This window comes from Homarus americanus, unplaced genomic scaffold (genome assembly GCF_018991925.1).
Source record: "Homarus americanus isolate GMGI-L3 unplaced genomic scaffold, GMGI_Hamer_2.0 scaffold43518, whole genome shotgun sequence".
NCBI classification, from domain to species: Eukaryota; Metazoa; Arthropoda; class Malacostraca; order Decapoda; family Nephropidae; genus Homarus; species Homarus americanus.
The window spans coordinates 10930-25969 of record NW_024748877.1 but is presented as its reverse complement, the minus strand read 5'-3'; the positions used below and the strand labels follow the sequence as shown (position 1 = coordinate 25969).

The following is a 15040-nucleotide window of genomic DNA, read 5'->3' as shown; positions in this document are numbered from 1 at the left end:
TTGTTTAATGCCCCCAACCATCCCGACTACAATCCCATTAAAATCCCATACGATCCCCGCAGGTCCCGGTCAAATAGCCGACTGTTATTTGGCCCAGAATCCGGGTCAAATAACAACTTTGTTTTAAAAATAAACATTACTTATTAGTTTAACACCACATGGAGAAACTGATTACTCAAATAGGTTACGTTAGGTTGAAATTATCTTTTTCCAACGGTGTTTATGGATATTTTGAACGATTATGACTTTTGGAGAATAGGTGCACGGCCAAAACGATAATTTTACCAGTATTTATTTGGATTTTTTCTAATAAATAAATATGATCTTAATTTCCTTACACTAACAAAAACAATGAATCTTCCAAACAAAGTTACTTTCAACATGAAGGGTTAAAAAAAAACATTGAAAACCCTACCTAACCTAATCTAATCTAAACTACCTAACTTCTTGCGATGGACGAGCAAAAATTTAATCGGCATACCCGGTTTCGTACAGTCCAATAGTGTTTACATTTCGTGGACGTGGCCGACGTAGAACGAAACTGCGACGATGTCGACGGATTCTTATCGTGCTTCCGGGAGAGACGCACAATTTTGCGGGATTTATTATTTAAATCTCTCTTGCTCGAATTTCACACAATCTGCTGTGACCAAACAGAGGACAGTGCAAATCTATTGTGATATTTACGCAGGAGCAAAAACTATTTTTTCTAGATATATTTAAGCCTCCCTCGTGACCTAAACGTTGAAGACGAGAACCGACTCACAGACAAAACATTAAAACACAAAAACAAAACATTAAAGAAATAACTTTTTCTGTTATCATTAGTTAAATACAGCTACTCCTCGACTTACGACCTACTCGACATACTACTGCCTCGGTCGTACCAAAATTTTGTCACATTACCTATTTTCGAGTCCCGACGTTAGTGATTGCGCTGTGTACCGACAAAATTTTTGTTTGCAATTCCCTTTAAATTGGCTAGCAAGCGTAAGAGTGAGAGTTCTCGTGGTGCCGAGAAGAGAGAGAGACACCCATTTTAGATTTTCTATGTACGGTATTATTTTCGACTTGCGACCCGGTCGCCGGTCCCTAACCCTGTCGTAAGTCGGGGACCGACTGTACTGTAATGTGCTGGGTATATACAGTATAGCTCTACTGTTTATCATTATCTACAAGAGTTAAGTTGGACTCGCGAACAAGCCTCGGGAACTCGACTCGTCTGTCTGTCGAGAAGCTCCTGTATTGGCTTATAATCGACATGTACGGTCACCCCAAAATAATATCTTTAGCCACGGGGGTCGACGTGATTCGAGGCTATTCGACCAATGTTACACGACCTGTTTCAGAACTCTTTGCTAACTCTACGTCTACACCTCTGAGCACGAATGAGTATACATATGTTTTTGAAAGATGCAAATCCTCCGAGGCTTCCGATCGCACGTTACGCGAATTGAGATTGCGTGTCGTAAATGGACGCCGATGCCGTGCCGGTCATTAATGGGATCTTACGTCAAACGAACCGAGGAATTATCGGAAAGACGCAATGGGGCGAGCGAACCCGCGATATCGCGATGGGTCAGCCAACATCCATGAAACGACAGGCGACGCGCCGATTTAAATTCTTATTGTGACGTTAAACCGACACTATTTACGAATCAATAATATTTGGCAGATCCCAATTAGACCGATATATTGTATATTGCTGTAGCTGTTCACTCTAATATCAACTACTATTTCCTTGGTCACCTCTCATAAATCATACGTGTCGTCGACGACTATATTCTGCAACTCGGTACGAATGAAACCGTCACTACGACACGGTGGTGAAATGTTCGCCTCGAGGTCCGTCTCGGTTGTGATGTTCCGAAACTCTTCCATTTAAAGTATATTTCCATGTTATTGTAATCCTCAGTCAGGGGCTTCTTTACATATGCCTTGCCTCTACCCAGCACGATACATACATTAATATAGCTTAATGGATTTCTTGTTATAGTAAAGCATATTCTGTACGGTTGTATGTCACACGAGGATGACTCCCTCTCTCGCTACCCGCCGTCTATGGCTGTTGCTCATATAGTGACCGGATGTACCTGTACCAATTTATGCTGATGCACTCGAGATCACATCAAAGTATTTCACCCAGCGTTTCAAATTTTACCGCTAGAATATCAATCGATACTTTTTGGAGACTACATAATTTGGGGGGAACTTTTTTCATTGAAGAAAAGTATCTACGCTTTTATAATGTGAGTCTATAGGAATATTGATTCGATTTACTATAGGTTTTTATAAGACACAGTACTCTTTTAAACTGGGGAATGCCTGTACAACTTTCCTAACATTCAAAGTACCACAACAATATTAAATACAATACCACAGACTACTTGAGGTCCAGTTAGCTTCAGGTCCAAAATTTCAGGTCCACTTTAGGCAGTGATGGAGAAAGTACCTGAAAATATTACTTAAGATAAAGTACTGCACTGTTGATATGCAAACATTTAAACTATGTACTAAGTACTGTAGTCTTCTTCAAAACTATGCAAATAAAAGTTTCATTAACTGAATTGAAACATACAAGCAGAAAAAGGTATAAAAAGTAGTACAGCATTTGTAAAGAATCATAATTAAAAAACAATGGCATTATGTTTTCAAAACGAAGCTTAAAGTTATTAATATATTACACAGTATTGTACTTTAAAGAAAAACTAAATAAACACACATTCAAAATTTGGTATGGGATGGAAAACGTGAATCTGGGCCACAGTTTTGAGAGGTCCCGTACCACCGACACCAATGGGAAGTGACTTTAGACTCAAACATTTACATAAATGTCCACTTTTATAGGATTACTGTACAAGTGCACTTAAATACAAGTCCTCTAATAGGCTCGGCTCGTACGCCCGATGACACGACGCTAAGTAACGACGTCGGTCTTACTTCCCGCGGGTCGGCGGCGGCGTTTCTCCGTTTGCCGTTAACGGCGTCGTATGCGAGACCGGACGGGTCTGTACGGTCGAGTCTCCACTTGTCGTACCGAGATGTGTTGTTGGTCCTTGAAGCTTCCTGGAAATGTAACAGATACCTATATAATACACAACACTGTAAAACTATTATATTATAGGCAGGGATTATTTGACCAGTACTCGGCACAATAACCGCCGCTTATTTGACAGATCTAAAATAAAACTAAATCCTTTTGTCAACAGAAATTATACAATTAAATAATACCATAATGTAATGACTTGTTTAATGCCCCCAACCATCCCGACTACTATCCCATTAAAATCCCATACGATCCCCGCAGGTCCCGGTCAAATAGTCGACTGTTATTTGGCCCAGAATCCGGGTCAAATAACAACTTTGTTTTAAAAATAAACATTACTTATTAGTTTAACACCACATGGAGAAACTGATTACTCAAATAGGTTACGTTAGGTTGAAATTATCTTTTTCCAACGGTGTTTATGGATATTTTGAACGATTATGACTTTTGGAGAATAGGTGCACGGCCAAAACGATAATTTTACCAGTATTTATTTGGATTTTTTCTAATAAATAAATATGATCTTAATTTCCTTACACTAACAAAAACAATGAATCTTCCAAACAAAGTTACTTTCAACATGAAGGGTTAAAAAAAAACATTGAAAACCCTACCTAACCTAATCTAATCTAAACTACCTAACTTCTTGCGATGGACGAGCAAAAATTTAATCGGCATACCCGGTTTCGTACAGTCCAATAGTGTTTACATTTCGTGGACGTGACCGACGTAGAACGAAACTGCGATGATGTCGACGGATTCTTATCGTGCTTCCGGGAGAGACGCACAATTTTGCGGGATTTATTATTTAAATCTCTCTTGCTCGAATTTCACACAATCTGCTGTGACCAAACAGAGGACAGTGCAAATCTATTGTGATATTTACGCAGGAGCAAAAACTTTTTTTTCTAGATATATTTAAGCCTCCCTCGTGACCTAAACGTTGAAGACGAGAACCGACTCGCCGACAAAACATTAAAACACAAAAACAAAACATTAAAGAAATAACTTTTTCTGTTATCATTAGTTAAATACAGCTACTCCTCGACTTACGACCTACTCGACATACTACTGCCTCGGTCGTACGAAAATTTTGTCAAATTACCTATTTTCGAGTCCCGACGTTAGTGATTGCGCTGTGTACCGACAAAATTTTTGTTTGCAATTCCCTTTAAAATGGCTGGCAAGCGTAAGAGTGAGAGTTCTCGTGGTGCCGAGAAGAGAGAGAGACACCCATTTTAGATTTTCTATGTACGGTATTATTTTCGACTTGCGACCCGGTCGCCGGTCCCTAACCCTGTCGTAAGTCGGGGACCGACTGTACCGTAATGTGCTGGGTATATACAGTATAGCTCTAGTGTTTATCATTATCTACAAGAGTTAAGTTGGACTCGCGAACAAGCCTCGGGAACTCGACTCGTCTGTCTGTCGAGAAGCTCCTGTATTGGCTTATAATCGACATGTACGGTCACCCCAAAATAATATCTTTAGCCACGGGGGTCGACGTGATTCGAGGCTATTCGACCAATGTTACACGACCTGTTTCAGAACTCTTTGCTAACTCTACGTCTACACCTCTGAGCACGAATGAGTATACATATGTTTTTGAAAGATGCAAATCCTCCGAGGCTTCCGATCGCACGTTACGCGAATTGAGATTGCGTGTCGTAAATGGACGCCGACGCCGTGCCGGTCATTAATGGGATCTTACGTCAAACGAACCGAGGAATTATCGGAAAGACGCAACGGGGCGAGCGAACCCGCGATATCGCGATGGGTCAGCCAACATCCATGAAACGACCGGCGACGCGCCGATTTAAGTTCTTATTGTGACGTTAAACCGACACTATTTACGAATCAATAATATTTGGCAGATCCCAATTAGACCGATATACTGTATATTGCTGTAGCTGTTCACTCTAATATCAACTACTATTTCCTTTAATGTTTCGTTTTTGTGTTTTAATGTTTTGTCGGTGAGTCGGTTCTCGTCTTCAACGTTTAGGTCACGAGGGAGGCTTAAATATATCTAGAAAAAAAAGTTTTTGCTCCTGCGTAAATATCACAATAGATTTGCACTGTCCTCTGTCGTCGACGACTATATTCTGCAACTCGGTAAGAATGAAACCGTCACTACGACACGGTGGTGAAATGTCCGCCTCGAGGTCCGCCTCGGTTGTGATCCGAAACTCTTCCATTTAAAGTATATTTCCATGTTATTGTAATCCTCAGTCAGGGGCTTCTTTACATATGCCTTGCTTCTACCCAGCACGATACATACATTAATATAGCTTAATGGATTTCTTGTTATAGTAAAGCATATACTGTACGGTTGTATGTCACACGAGGATGACTCCCTCTCTCGCTACCCGCCGTCTATGGCTGTTGCTCATATAGTGACCGGATGTACCTGTACCAATTTATGCTGATGCACTGGAGATCACATCAAAGTCTTTCACCCAGCGTTTCAAATTTTACCGCTAGAAAATCTATCGATACTTTTTGGAGACTACATAATTGGGGGGAACTTTTTTCATTGAAGAAAAGTATCTTGGCTTTTATAATGTGAGTCTATAGGAATATTGATTCGATTTACCATAGGTTTTTATAAGACACAGTACTCTTACAAACTGGGGAATGCCTGTACAACTTTCCTAACATTCAAAGTACCACAACAATATTAAATACAATACCACAGACTACTTGAGGTCCAGTTAGCTTCAGGTCCACTTCACTGCAGGTCCAGCCAACTTCATTCTAGTTCACATCAGGTCCACTTATGGCAGTGATGGAGAAAGTACCTGAAAATATTACTTAAGATAAAGTACTGCACTGTTGATATGCAAACATTTAAACTATGTACTAAGTACTGTAGTCTTCTTCAAAACTATGCAAATAAAAGTTTCATTAACTGAATTGAAACATACAGGCAGAAAAAGTAGTACAGCATTTGTAAAGAATCATAATTAATAAACAATGACATTATGTTTTGAAAACGAAGCTAAAAGTTATTAATATACTGCACTGTACTTTAAGGAATAACGAAATAAACACACATTCAAAATTTGGTTTGGGATGAAAAACGTGAATCTGGGCCACAATTTTGAGAGGTCCTGTACCACCGACACCAATGGGAAGTGACTTTAGACACAAACATTTACATAAATGTCCACTTTTATAGGATTACTGTACAAGTGCACTTAAATACAAGTCCTCTAATACGCCCGACGACGCGACGCGAAGTGACGACGTCGGTCTTACCTCCCGCGGGTCGGCGGCGGCGTTTCTCCGTTTGCCGTTAACGGCGTCGTGTGTGAGACCGGACGGGTCTGTACGGTCGAGTCTCCACTTGTCGTACCGAGATGTGTTGTTGGTCCTTGAAGCTTCCTAGAAATGTGACCAATAGCTATATAATACACAACACTGTAAAACTATTATATTATAGGCATGGATTATTTGACCGGTACTCGGCACAATAACCGCCGCTTATTTGACAGATCTAAAATAAAACTAAATCCTTTTGTCAACAGAAATTATACAATTAAATAATACCATAATGGAATGACTTGTTTAATGCCCCCAACCATCCCGACTACAATCCCATACGATCCCCGCAGGTCCCGGTCAAATAGCCGACGGTCATTTGGCCCAGAATCCGGGTCAAATAACAACTTTGTATTAAAAATAAACATTACTTATTAGTTTAACACCACATGGAGAAACCGATTACTCAAATAGGTTACGTTAGGTTGAAATTATCTTTTTCCAACGGTGTTTACGGATATTTTGAACGATTATGACTTTTGGAAAATAGATGCACGGCCAAAACGATAATTTTACCAGTATTTATTTGGATTTTTTCTAATAAATAAATATGATCTTAATTTCCTTACACTATCAAAAACAATGAATCTTCCAAACAAAGTTACTTTCAACATGAAGGGTTAAAAAAAAAACATTGAAAACCCTACCTAACCTAAACTAATCTAAACTATCTAACTTCTTGCGATGGACGAGCAAAAATTGAATCGGCATACCCGGTTTCGTACAGTCCAATAGTGTTTACATTTCGTGGATGCGACCGACGTAGAACGAAACTGCGACGATGTCGACGGATTCTTATCGTGCTTCCGGGAGAGACGCACAATTTTGCGGGATTTATTATTTAAATCTCTCTCGCTCGAATTTCACATAATCTGCTGTGACCAAACAGAGGACAGTGCAAATCTATTGTGATATTTACGCAGGAGCAAAAACTTTTTTTTCTGGATATATTTAAGCCTCCCTCGTGACCTAAACGTTGAAGACGAGAACCGACTCGCCGACAAAACATTAAAACACAAAAACAAAACATTAAAGAAATAACTTTTTCTGTTATCATTAGTTAAATACAGCTACTCCTCGACTTACGACCTACTCGACATACTACTGCCTCGGTCGTACCAAAATTTTGTCAAATTACCTATTTTCGAGTCCCGACGTTAGTGATTGCGCTGTGTATAGAAAAAAATTTTGTTTGTAATTCCCTTTAAAATGGCTGGCAAGCGTAAGAGTGAGAGTTCTCGTGGTGCCGAGAAGAGAGAGAGACACCCGTTTTAGATTTTCTCTGTACGGTATTATTTTCGACTTGCGACCCGGTCGCCGGTCCCTATCCCCGTCGTAAGTCGGGGACCGACTGTACCGTAATGTGCTGGCTATATACGGTATAGCTCTACTGTATATCATTATCTACGAGAGTTTAGTCGGACTCGAGAACGAGCCTCGGGAACTCGACTCGTCCGTCTGTCGAGAAGCTCCTGTATTGGCTTATAATCGACGTGTACGGTCAACCCAAAATAATATCTTTAGCCACGGGGTCGACGTGATTCGGGGCTATTCGACCAATGTTACACGACCCGTTTCAGAACTGTTGCTAACTCTACGCTACACCTCCGAGCACGAATGAGCATACGTATGTCTTTGAGAGATGCGAATCCTCCGAGGCTTCCGATCGCACGTCAAGCGAATTGAGATTGCGTGTCGTAAATGGACGCCGACGCCGTGCCGGTCATTAATGGGTTCTTACGTCAAACGAACCGAGGAATTATCGGAAAGACGCAACGGGGTGAGCGAACCCGCGGTATTGCGACGGGTCAGGCGCCATGAAACGACCGGCGACGCGCCGATTTAAATTCTTATTGTGACGTTAAACCGACAGCATTTACGTATCAATGATATTTGGCAGATCCCAATTAGACCGACATACTGTATATTGCTGTAGCTGTTCACTCTAATATCAACTACTATTTCCTTGGTCACCTCTCATAAATCAGACGTGTTGTCGACGACTATATTCTGCAACTCGGTACGAATGAAACTGTCACTACGACACGGTGGTGAAATGTCCGCCTCGAGGTCCGTCTCGGTTGCGACATTCCAAGACTCTTCCATTTAACGTATATTTTGATATTATTGTAATCCTCGGTTGGGGCCTTGTTTCTACCCAGCACGATACATACATTAATATTGCTTAATGAATTTCTTGTTATTGTAAAGCATATACAATACAGTTGTATGTCACACGAGGATGACTCCCTCGCTACCCGCCGTCTATAGCCGTTGCCGCTATAGTGAGCAGGCGTACCAACTTATGCTGACGCAATGGGGATCACATCAATGTATTTCATCTGGAGTTTCAAAATTTACCGCAAGAAAATCTATCGATACTTTTTGGGGGACTGTACATAATTTTGGGGGAACTTTTTTCATTGTAGAAAAGTATCTTGGCTTTTATAATGCGCGTCTATAGGAATATTAATTCGATTTAATATACGTTCTTAAGGCATAATACTCTTATAAACTGGGGAATGCCTGTAGAACTTTCCGAACATTCAAAGTACCAGAACAATATTAAATACAATACCACAGAGTACTTGAGGTCCAGCCAACTTCATTCTAGTTCACATCAGGTCCAAAGGTTCAGGTCCACTTTAGGCAGTGATAGAGAAAGTGCCTGAAAATATTACTTAAGATAAAGTACTGCACTGTTGATATGTAAAAATTTAAACTATGTACAGTAGTCTTCTTCAACACTATGCAAATAAAAGTTTAATTAGCTCAACTGAATCATACAAGTAGAAAAAGTAGCACAGTATTTGTAGAGTATCATAATTAATAACAATGAAATTAGGCTTTAAAAACGAAGCTTAAAGTTATTAATATATTATACTGTACTGTACTTTAAAGAAAAACAAAATAAACACACATTCAAAATTTGGTATGGGATGGAAAACGTGAATCTGGGCAATATTTTTGACGTGTCGCGTTCCACCGACACCAATGGGACGTGACTTTAGACACAAAAGATTACGTAAATGCCCACTTTTATAGGATTAGTGTACAAGTGCATTTCAATACAAGTACTCTAATGCACTCGACTCGTACGCCCGACGACGCGACGCGAAGTGACGACGTCGGTCTCGCCTCCCATGGGTCGGCGGCGTTTCTCCGTTAACGGAGTCTGAGCTTGCCGTGGAGATGTGTTGTTGGTCCTTGAAGCTTCCTGGAAATGTGACCAATAGCTATACTATAATACACAACACTGTAAAACTATTATATTATAGGCAAGGGTTATTTGACCGGTACTTGGCACAATAACCACTGATTATTTGACCGAGATCTAAAATAAAACAATACTTTTGCCCACAGAAACTTCTACAATTAAATAATACCACAGTGTAATGACTTGTTTAATGCCCACAATCATCCCGACTACAATCCCATTAAAATCGTATGCGTACGATCCTCGCAGGTCCCGGTCAAATAGCCGACGGTTTATTTGGTCGAATAACAACTTCGTACACTTATAACAAAGGCACTTGTTTGTTTAATACCACATAGAGAAACTGATTTCTCAAATCAGTTAGGTTGAAATTGGGTTTTTCCAATAGTTTTTGATGTGTTTAGAATGAGTCCGACCTCGGCGCTTCGCCGAAACTACAATTTTCCGTGTTTTTATTTTGCTCTTTCTAATAGAAACGTGTGACCTTTATTTCCTTTAACGCTAGAAACCTTTTGTGACGGACGCACAAAAAATGAATCGGCACACCCGGTTTCTTACGCGACGCATCGCGGTTACATTTTGTGGACGTGACCAAAATAGGACGAAGCTACGACAATATTGACGGATTCTTATTGCACTAGCGGGCAAAAACTTTTGCGCAATTTAATATTTAAATTTCTTTCGTTTGAATTTCACATTATCTGCTGTGACCAATCAGAGGACAGTTCAAATCTATTGGGTGATTTATGCAAGTGCAAATTATTTTTTAAACGTATTCCAGCTTCCCTAGTGACCTATAAATGCTAATGACTCACTGACAAAACATTAATGAAATAACTTTTTCTTTTATCAGTTAAATAAAGTAACCTTTATATATTATTTGAAGTGTTAAGGGATAGGAAAGGTTAGGTTAGGTTTTCTTTCTTTTTTTCTCAGAACACCACTACCACCAGAAATAGTTTTTCGATTTGGTTCATATTTTCCATAGGTGTTCTTATTATAGCCTAATATTTTAAAAGAGGCAAAAACTTTTTATTTTAATTAAAAGCACTTTTTTCTTTATTTTTCATATGATCTTAAATCACCTGTAGTGGGCAAGGGATGAAGGTTGGAGGAAATGGGGGTAAAACACTGAAAAACATAGCGCGCGACACTAAAATGACGTCTCCGTGCTCTGCGGCGAATAATTGCATTTACCGTAAACACTCCGAAAAATTTGCCGAGCCGTGTTTGTTTATAGCCGACTCGCAGAGTCCGAGCGCACTCTTGCATCCACAAAAATACAAATTACACCGTGATGCTTCTATAAAGTTGCTTTAGTTGGTACCAGATATCAAAATAAGTACTTTGTTTAATATGGCAAGTCCACGCCCTGGCTAGGAAGTTAGGTAAGGTTAGGTAGGTCGCTTTGATTGGTTATATTACATCAGATTATACAGTATTAGCATCTAGCAAATGTCACCTCTTCAAATTCTATAATAACACCACCTGTGGAAAAAAATTAACAAAATCAAACTCGTCCCGGTAACCGAGATCGTATCTCCATAACGGCTAATTTATACCAGAAATGAAGGTTAGAATTGCTCGAAAAACATAATACACTAGGGAAAACCTATTTTTGCCATTTCACTTGTCGCTAAACGAATCTCGGGAATTTTATAATTGCAATCGGTAATTTTGACAATTCCAAGACAATTTTCTTCAATGACATTTCTGGAACAAAATACGTTTAAGCGAGATATTTAACAGTTCATTATGTATGTCTGTTCATGGTGGTACACACCCACGTTAGCTTAGGTTTGGTTAGGTTAAATCCAAAACTTTCCGACGGGTTTTTGTGCGTTTTGAACACTTTTTACCGCAATTCTTATAGCTCTAGTTTCTGAGGGGCAGGGTGGTAAATTTTTACAAGTGGACCAACATTGAGTTTTTGTTGAGCAATGTGTTTTTCCGATGGTTTAGACAATGTTAAAACACGTTTCTTCTACGACGTTTTCCTCAGAAATTACTTAAAATTACCTAATCTCCCTGCTATATTTAAGTCATTTGTGAAGGAAACGTCATTGAAGAAAAGTGGGTTAATATTGGTCCATTGGCTGTCCGCAGGTTCCCGCCATGTTTACTCGAGGTTATGCTCCTAACTCGTCTCCTCCTCGTAGGTTAGGTTAGGTAGGTTCTTTGGTACGAGAATTAGTTTATGGTGTACTTTGGTGTTTTACTCAAATTTGACCTCTATTTTATTGGCAAAATTAGCAGTTTGTTAAAATTGAAAGTGATATTTTTTTGCAAAACACATTACTTTACAAAAGAAAAGGGCACATTTGAGTACAACACAGAAAAATCTCGAAAAAAAACCCATTCTCATACAAAACCCGAGGACAGCCAATGGACGAATATTTACCTAAACCATCGGAACAACATTGATCAACAACTCCATGGTTGTCCACTTATATTAATTCACCAGGGGCTCATATTAATTCACCAGGGGCTCATATTAATTCACCAGGGGCTCATATTAATTCACCAGGGGCTCATATTAATTCACCAGGGGCTCATATTAATTCACCAGGGGCTTATCTCAAAACTATTGATTTGCGCCACAAATGAAGGTCAAATTCGTTCATTACATCAAAAACCACCGGAAAAACATACTTTAAACTTTGATGTCATATAGTGGCAACAATATACCAATACAGTACTTCACCAGATGACCCAGCACAATTAACTAAATTAACCATTAAATACACTCTGTCTAACCATAATAATTCTCCAATAACTTCTTAGTATTATTAATGTTAAATATTTGGTATAATATTATGAAGAAATGTCTTACCGATGCCTCAGGCCGATATTTTCGGGGCTGTCAGCTGGTGATGGATCCAAGAACCACCAGACGAGAAACTCTCCCCTGTAACCCGTGATGAAGGTTTAGTAGTGCTGTTAACTCATAGATGGCGCTCACCTCCAACTCTCCCTTGTTCCCCGTGATGAAGGTTTAGTAGTGCTGTTAACTCATAGATGGCGCTCACCTCCAACTCTCCCCTGTACCCTGTGATGAAGGTTTAGTAGTGCTGTTAACTCATAGATGGCGCTCACCTCCAACTCTCCCTTGTACCCCGTGATGAAGGTTTAGTAGTGCTGTTAACTCATAGATGGCGCTCACCTCCATATCATTCCTTATCTTATTACTTTTTTACGTTGAATATATAAAACAGCCATTTGAATAATCATTTATTACCATTTACATAAAACTATGTTAGCATGTAATAGATTCCGTAAAAATAAAATGATTTTGGGTGTGAAATAACTGAAAAACATAAAGATTTCAGTAATTTAACAAGAAAGAAAATGTGCCTTCGTTCTTGGGGCACTACAGAAACTTGTACTTCTTGGAGGAACTAAAGCAAATTATAGATCTATTATATATGTACAAACTTTGAAGTATTCTCACCACATTCATTAACAATACTGTACGTTAGTAAAGCCTATATGTTGGTGGTACTTATATACTGCCTGGAATACTTAAGTACTGCTGGTTCACTTAAAGGGTGAAACTTTTATTATTTAGAATCAGTGAGAAGTTGAACCATTTTTATTGTTACCAATACTTGTGACGATGTTGTCCAATAAGGCTCTGAGACTCTATGGTTGGCTTGAGAGGATAAAGGCCGTTGCTTACACTGTTAAAGAGGCCAATGAATTCTATAGTAGATTTAGGAATGTATAAAAGGAACCCAGCCAGACATTTATTGAATTAGTTTATTTTATTACCAAGCTTAAAGACTTTTCATTTTTAAATGACCTTATTATGAGTGACCATTATCTACAGATTCAGATGTGTATTTATGTGAAAGTGACAAATGTAGACAAACTTCCAACTTTAATATACGCTGTATTTTTCTTTATTCATAATCTTTCACATCAAAGTCAATTGTGATCTGGTTTTTGAAGTTTTGATAAATATAGCTTGACGAATTCTACGGCTTTCTATGGGCGGCCAGAAACAGACACCACCACAGTAAAGCCGCTAATGGTTGTTACGCCTGTTTAACTCCCGGTAAAACCACATTCATTAATCTCTAAAGTGAAAAATTAACAAGTTATCAATAGAAAAATATTAAACTAGCAATAGAAAGGCGATAACTAGTCAAGACATAGTGAAGTTTTATAGAACAATTATCGAAAAATAAAATGTCTTAAACACTTGTAATGAGGTGGTTAGCCTAGTTAAGATTTTCCCGCCTAAATCACCTGTATCTCCCCCCCCACTGCCGTCCTTAAATACTCTGACAGCTGTGACGGGAGGTCAGAACTGATCATAACCTCAAAGGAAGTAGTGCGACTGGAACCATGGATATACATTTCTTCAGCTGTTGGTGTTATTTTTCGTGAGTATATTTCTTGTGTTGGTTAAAAATTAGTTTTGTTGATGAACTATTTATATTTGATATAACTTAGTTATATATTAATGTAATTGGTAAGCTATTTCTCTGACTGAGTTTGATACTAAGTATAATTCTATATTTAATCTCTGATTACTTGCTTGTTCCAGATATCCGAGATCTACGTGGAGTAGTTTTTGGTAATGTTTCAGCGGCGGGATGAATCGAGTCTCTCAAAAGACTCTTTGGGGCGTGGCTTCATAAAAGTGTTGCAGATCTCCTGAAACTGAATGTCCCAATAACCCCAGACGAGTCTATTAATGCTATTCCTCCTTGGCTGGACATATCAGTTCCTATTAATTACACTCCTGTTGATAGTAAGCAAATGTTAAACACCGATGTGTCGGTGTGTCACACTAGAAACTATTAACAGACACAGAGTATTAAATCAAGTGAATGTTATGCTTTTACTGATGGTTCTGTGCAGACAAACACAGGTAGAACAGGCTGTGTAATTGTAATGTATAAAGAAAGAGGATAGTGTCAACCAAACAAAGGCTGAACAACTGGGCCAGCACAACACAAACTGAACTAACTGGAATCTACTTAGCCACAGACTACCTCAAAGAAAATGGAGGTGGGGTGATATTCTGTGACTCTCAAAGTGCTTTGAAATCAATGAACAGCCCGTCAGGCTCTGTCTAAAGTTGCATGTGATATTAAAAGGAATGTGATAACTGCCAATGAGAACAACTTTCGTATCGAATTTGTGTGGATTCCGTCCCATGTTGGAATCAGGTATCATGACCGTGCTGATAGACTGGCCAATGAGGCGTGTAAGAAAGAAAATGTTGACCGCGACCTTGGTCTGTCCAATGCCGTAATTAAAAACATTCAAGTCAGAATCATGAACTCTGATCTAGAAGAAGTGAGATATGCAGAGAGACCTGACAGTTGTAGCATTAGTAAATATGACAAATTTTGTAACAAGAGGTACCGGTATGGCCAGCATAAGGACAGAACCAGACACTGTGATGTAGTCGTGGCCAGAATTAGGCTAGGATACAGACA

General features: G+C 39.2%; 1 long non-coding RNA gene across 4 annotated transcripts; it reads right to left on the bottom strand.

Annotated features, from left to right (window-relative positions):
• Positions 1-2409: 2409 nt before the first annotated feature.
• LOC121853218 lies at positions 2410-12460 on the bottom strand. Of its 4 annotated transcripts, none has more exons than XR_006086278.1 (7): positions 12421-12460; positions 9408-9587; positions 8949-9038; positions 6308-6433; positions 5740-5847; positions 2941-3066; positions 2410-2452 (listed from the first exon to the last, which is right to left on the bottom strand). It is a non-coding gene; the product is annotated as an uncharacterized LOC121853218 (long non-coding RNA). The 4 variants fall into 4 exon arrangements; XR_006086279.1 differs by having other exon boundaries at positions 9470-9587; XR_006086277.1 differs by lacking the exon at positions 9408-9587.
• Between the last annotated feature and the right edge of the window lie 2580 nt (positions 12461-15040).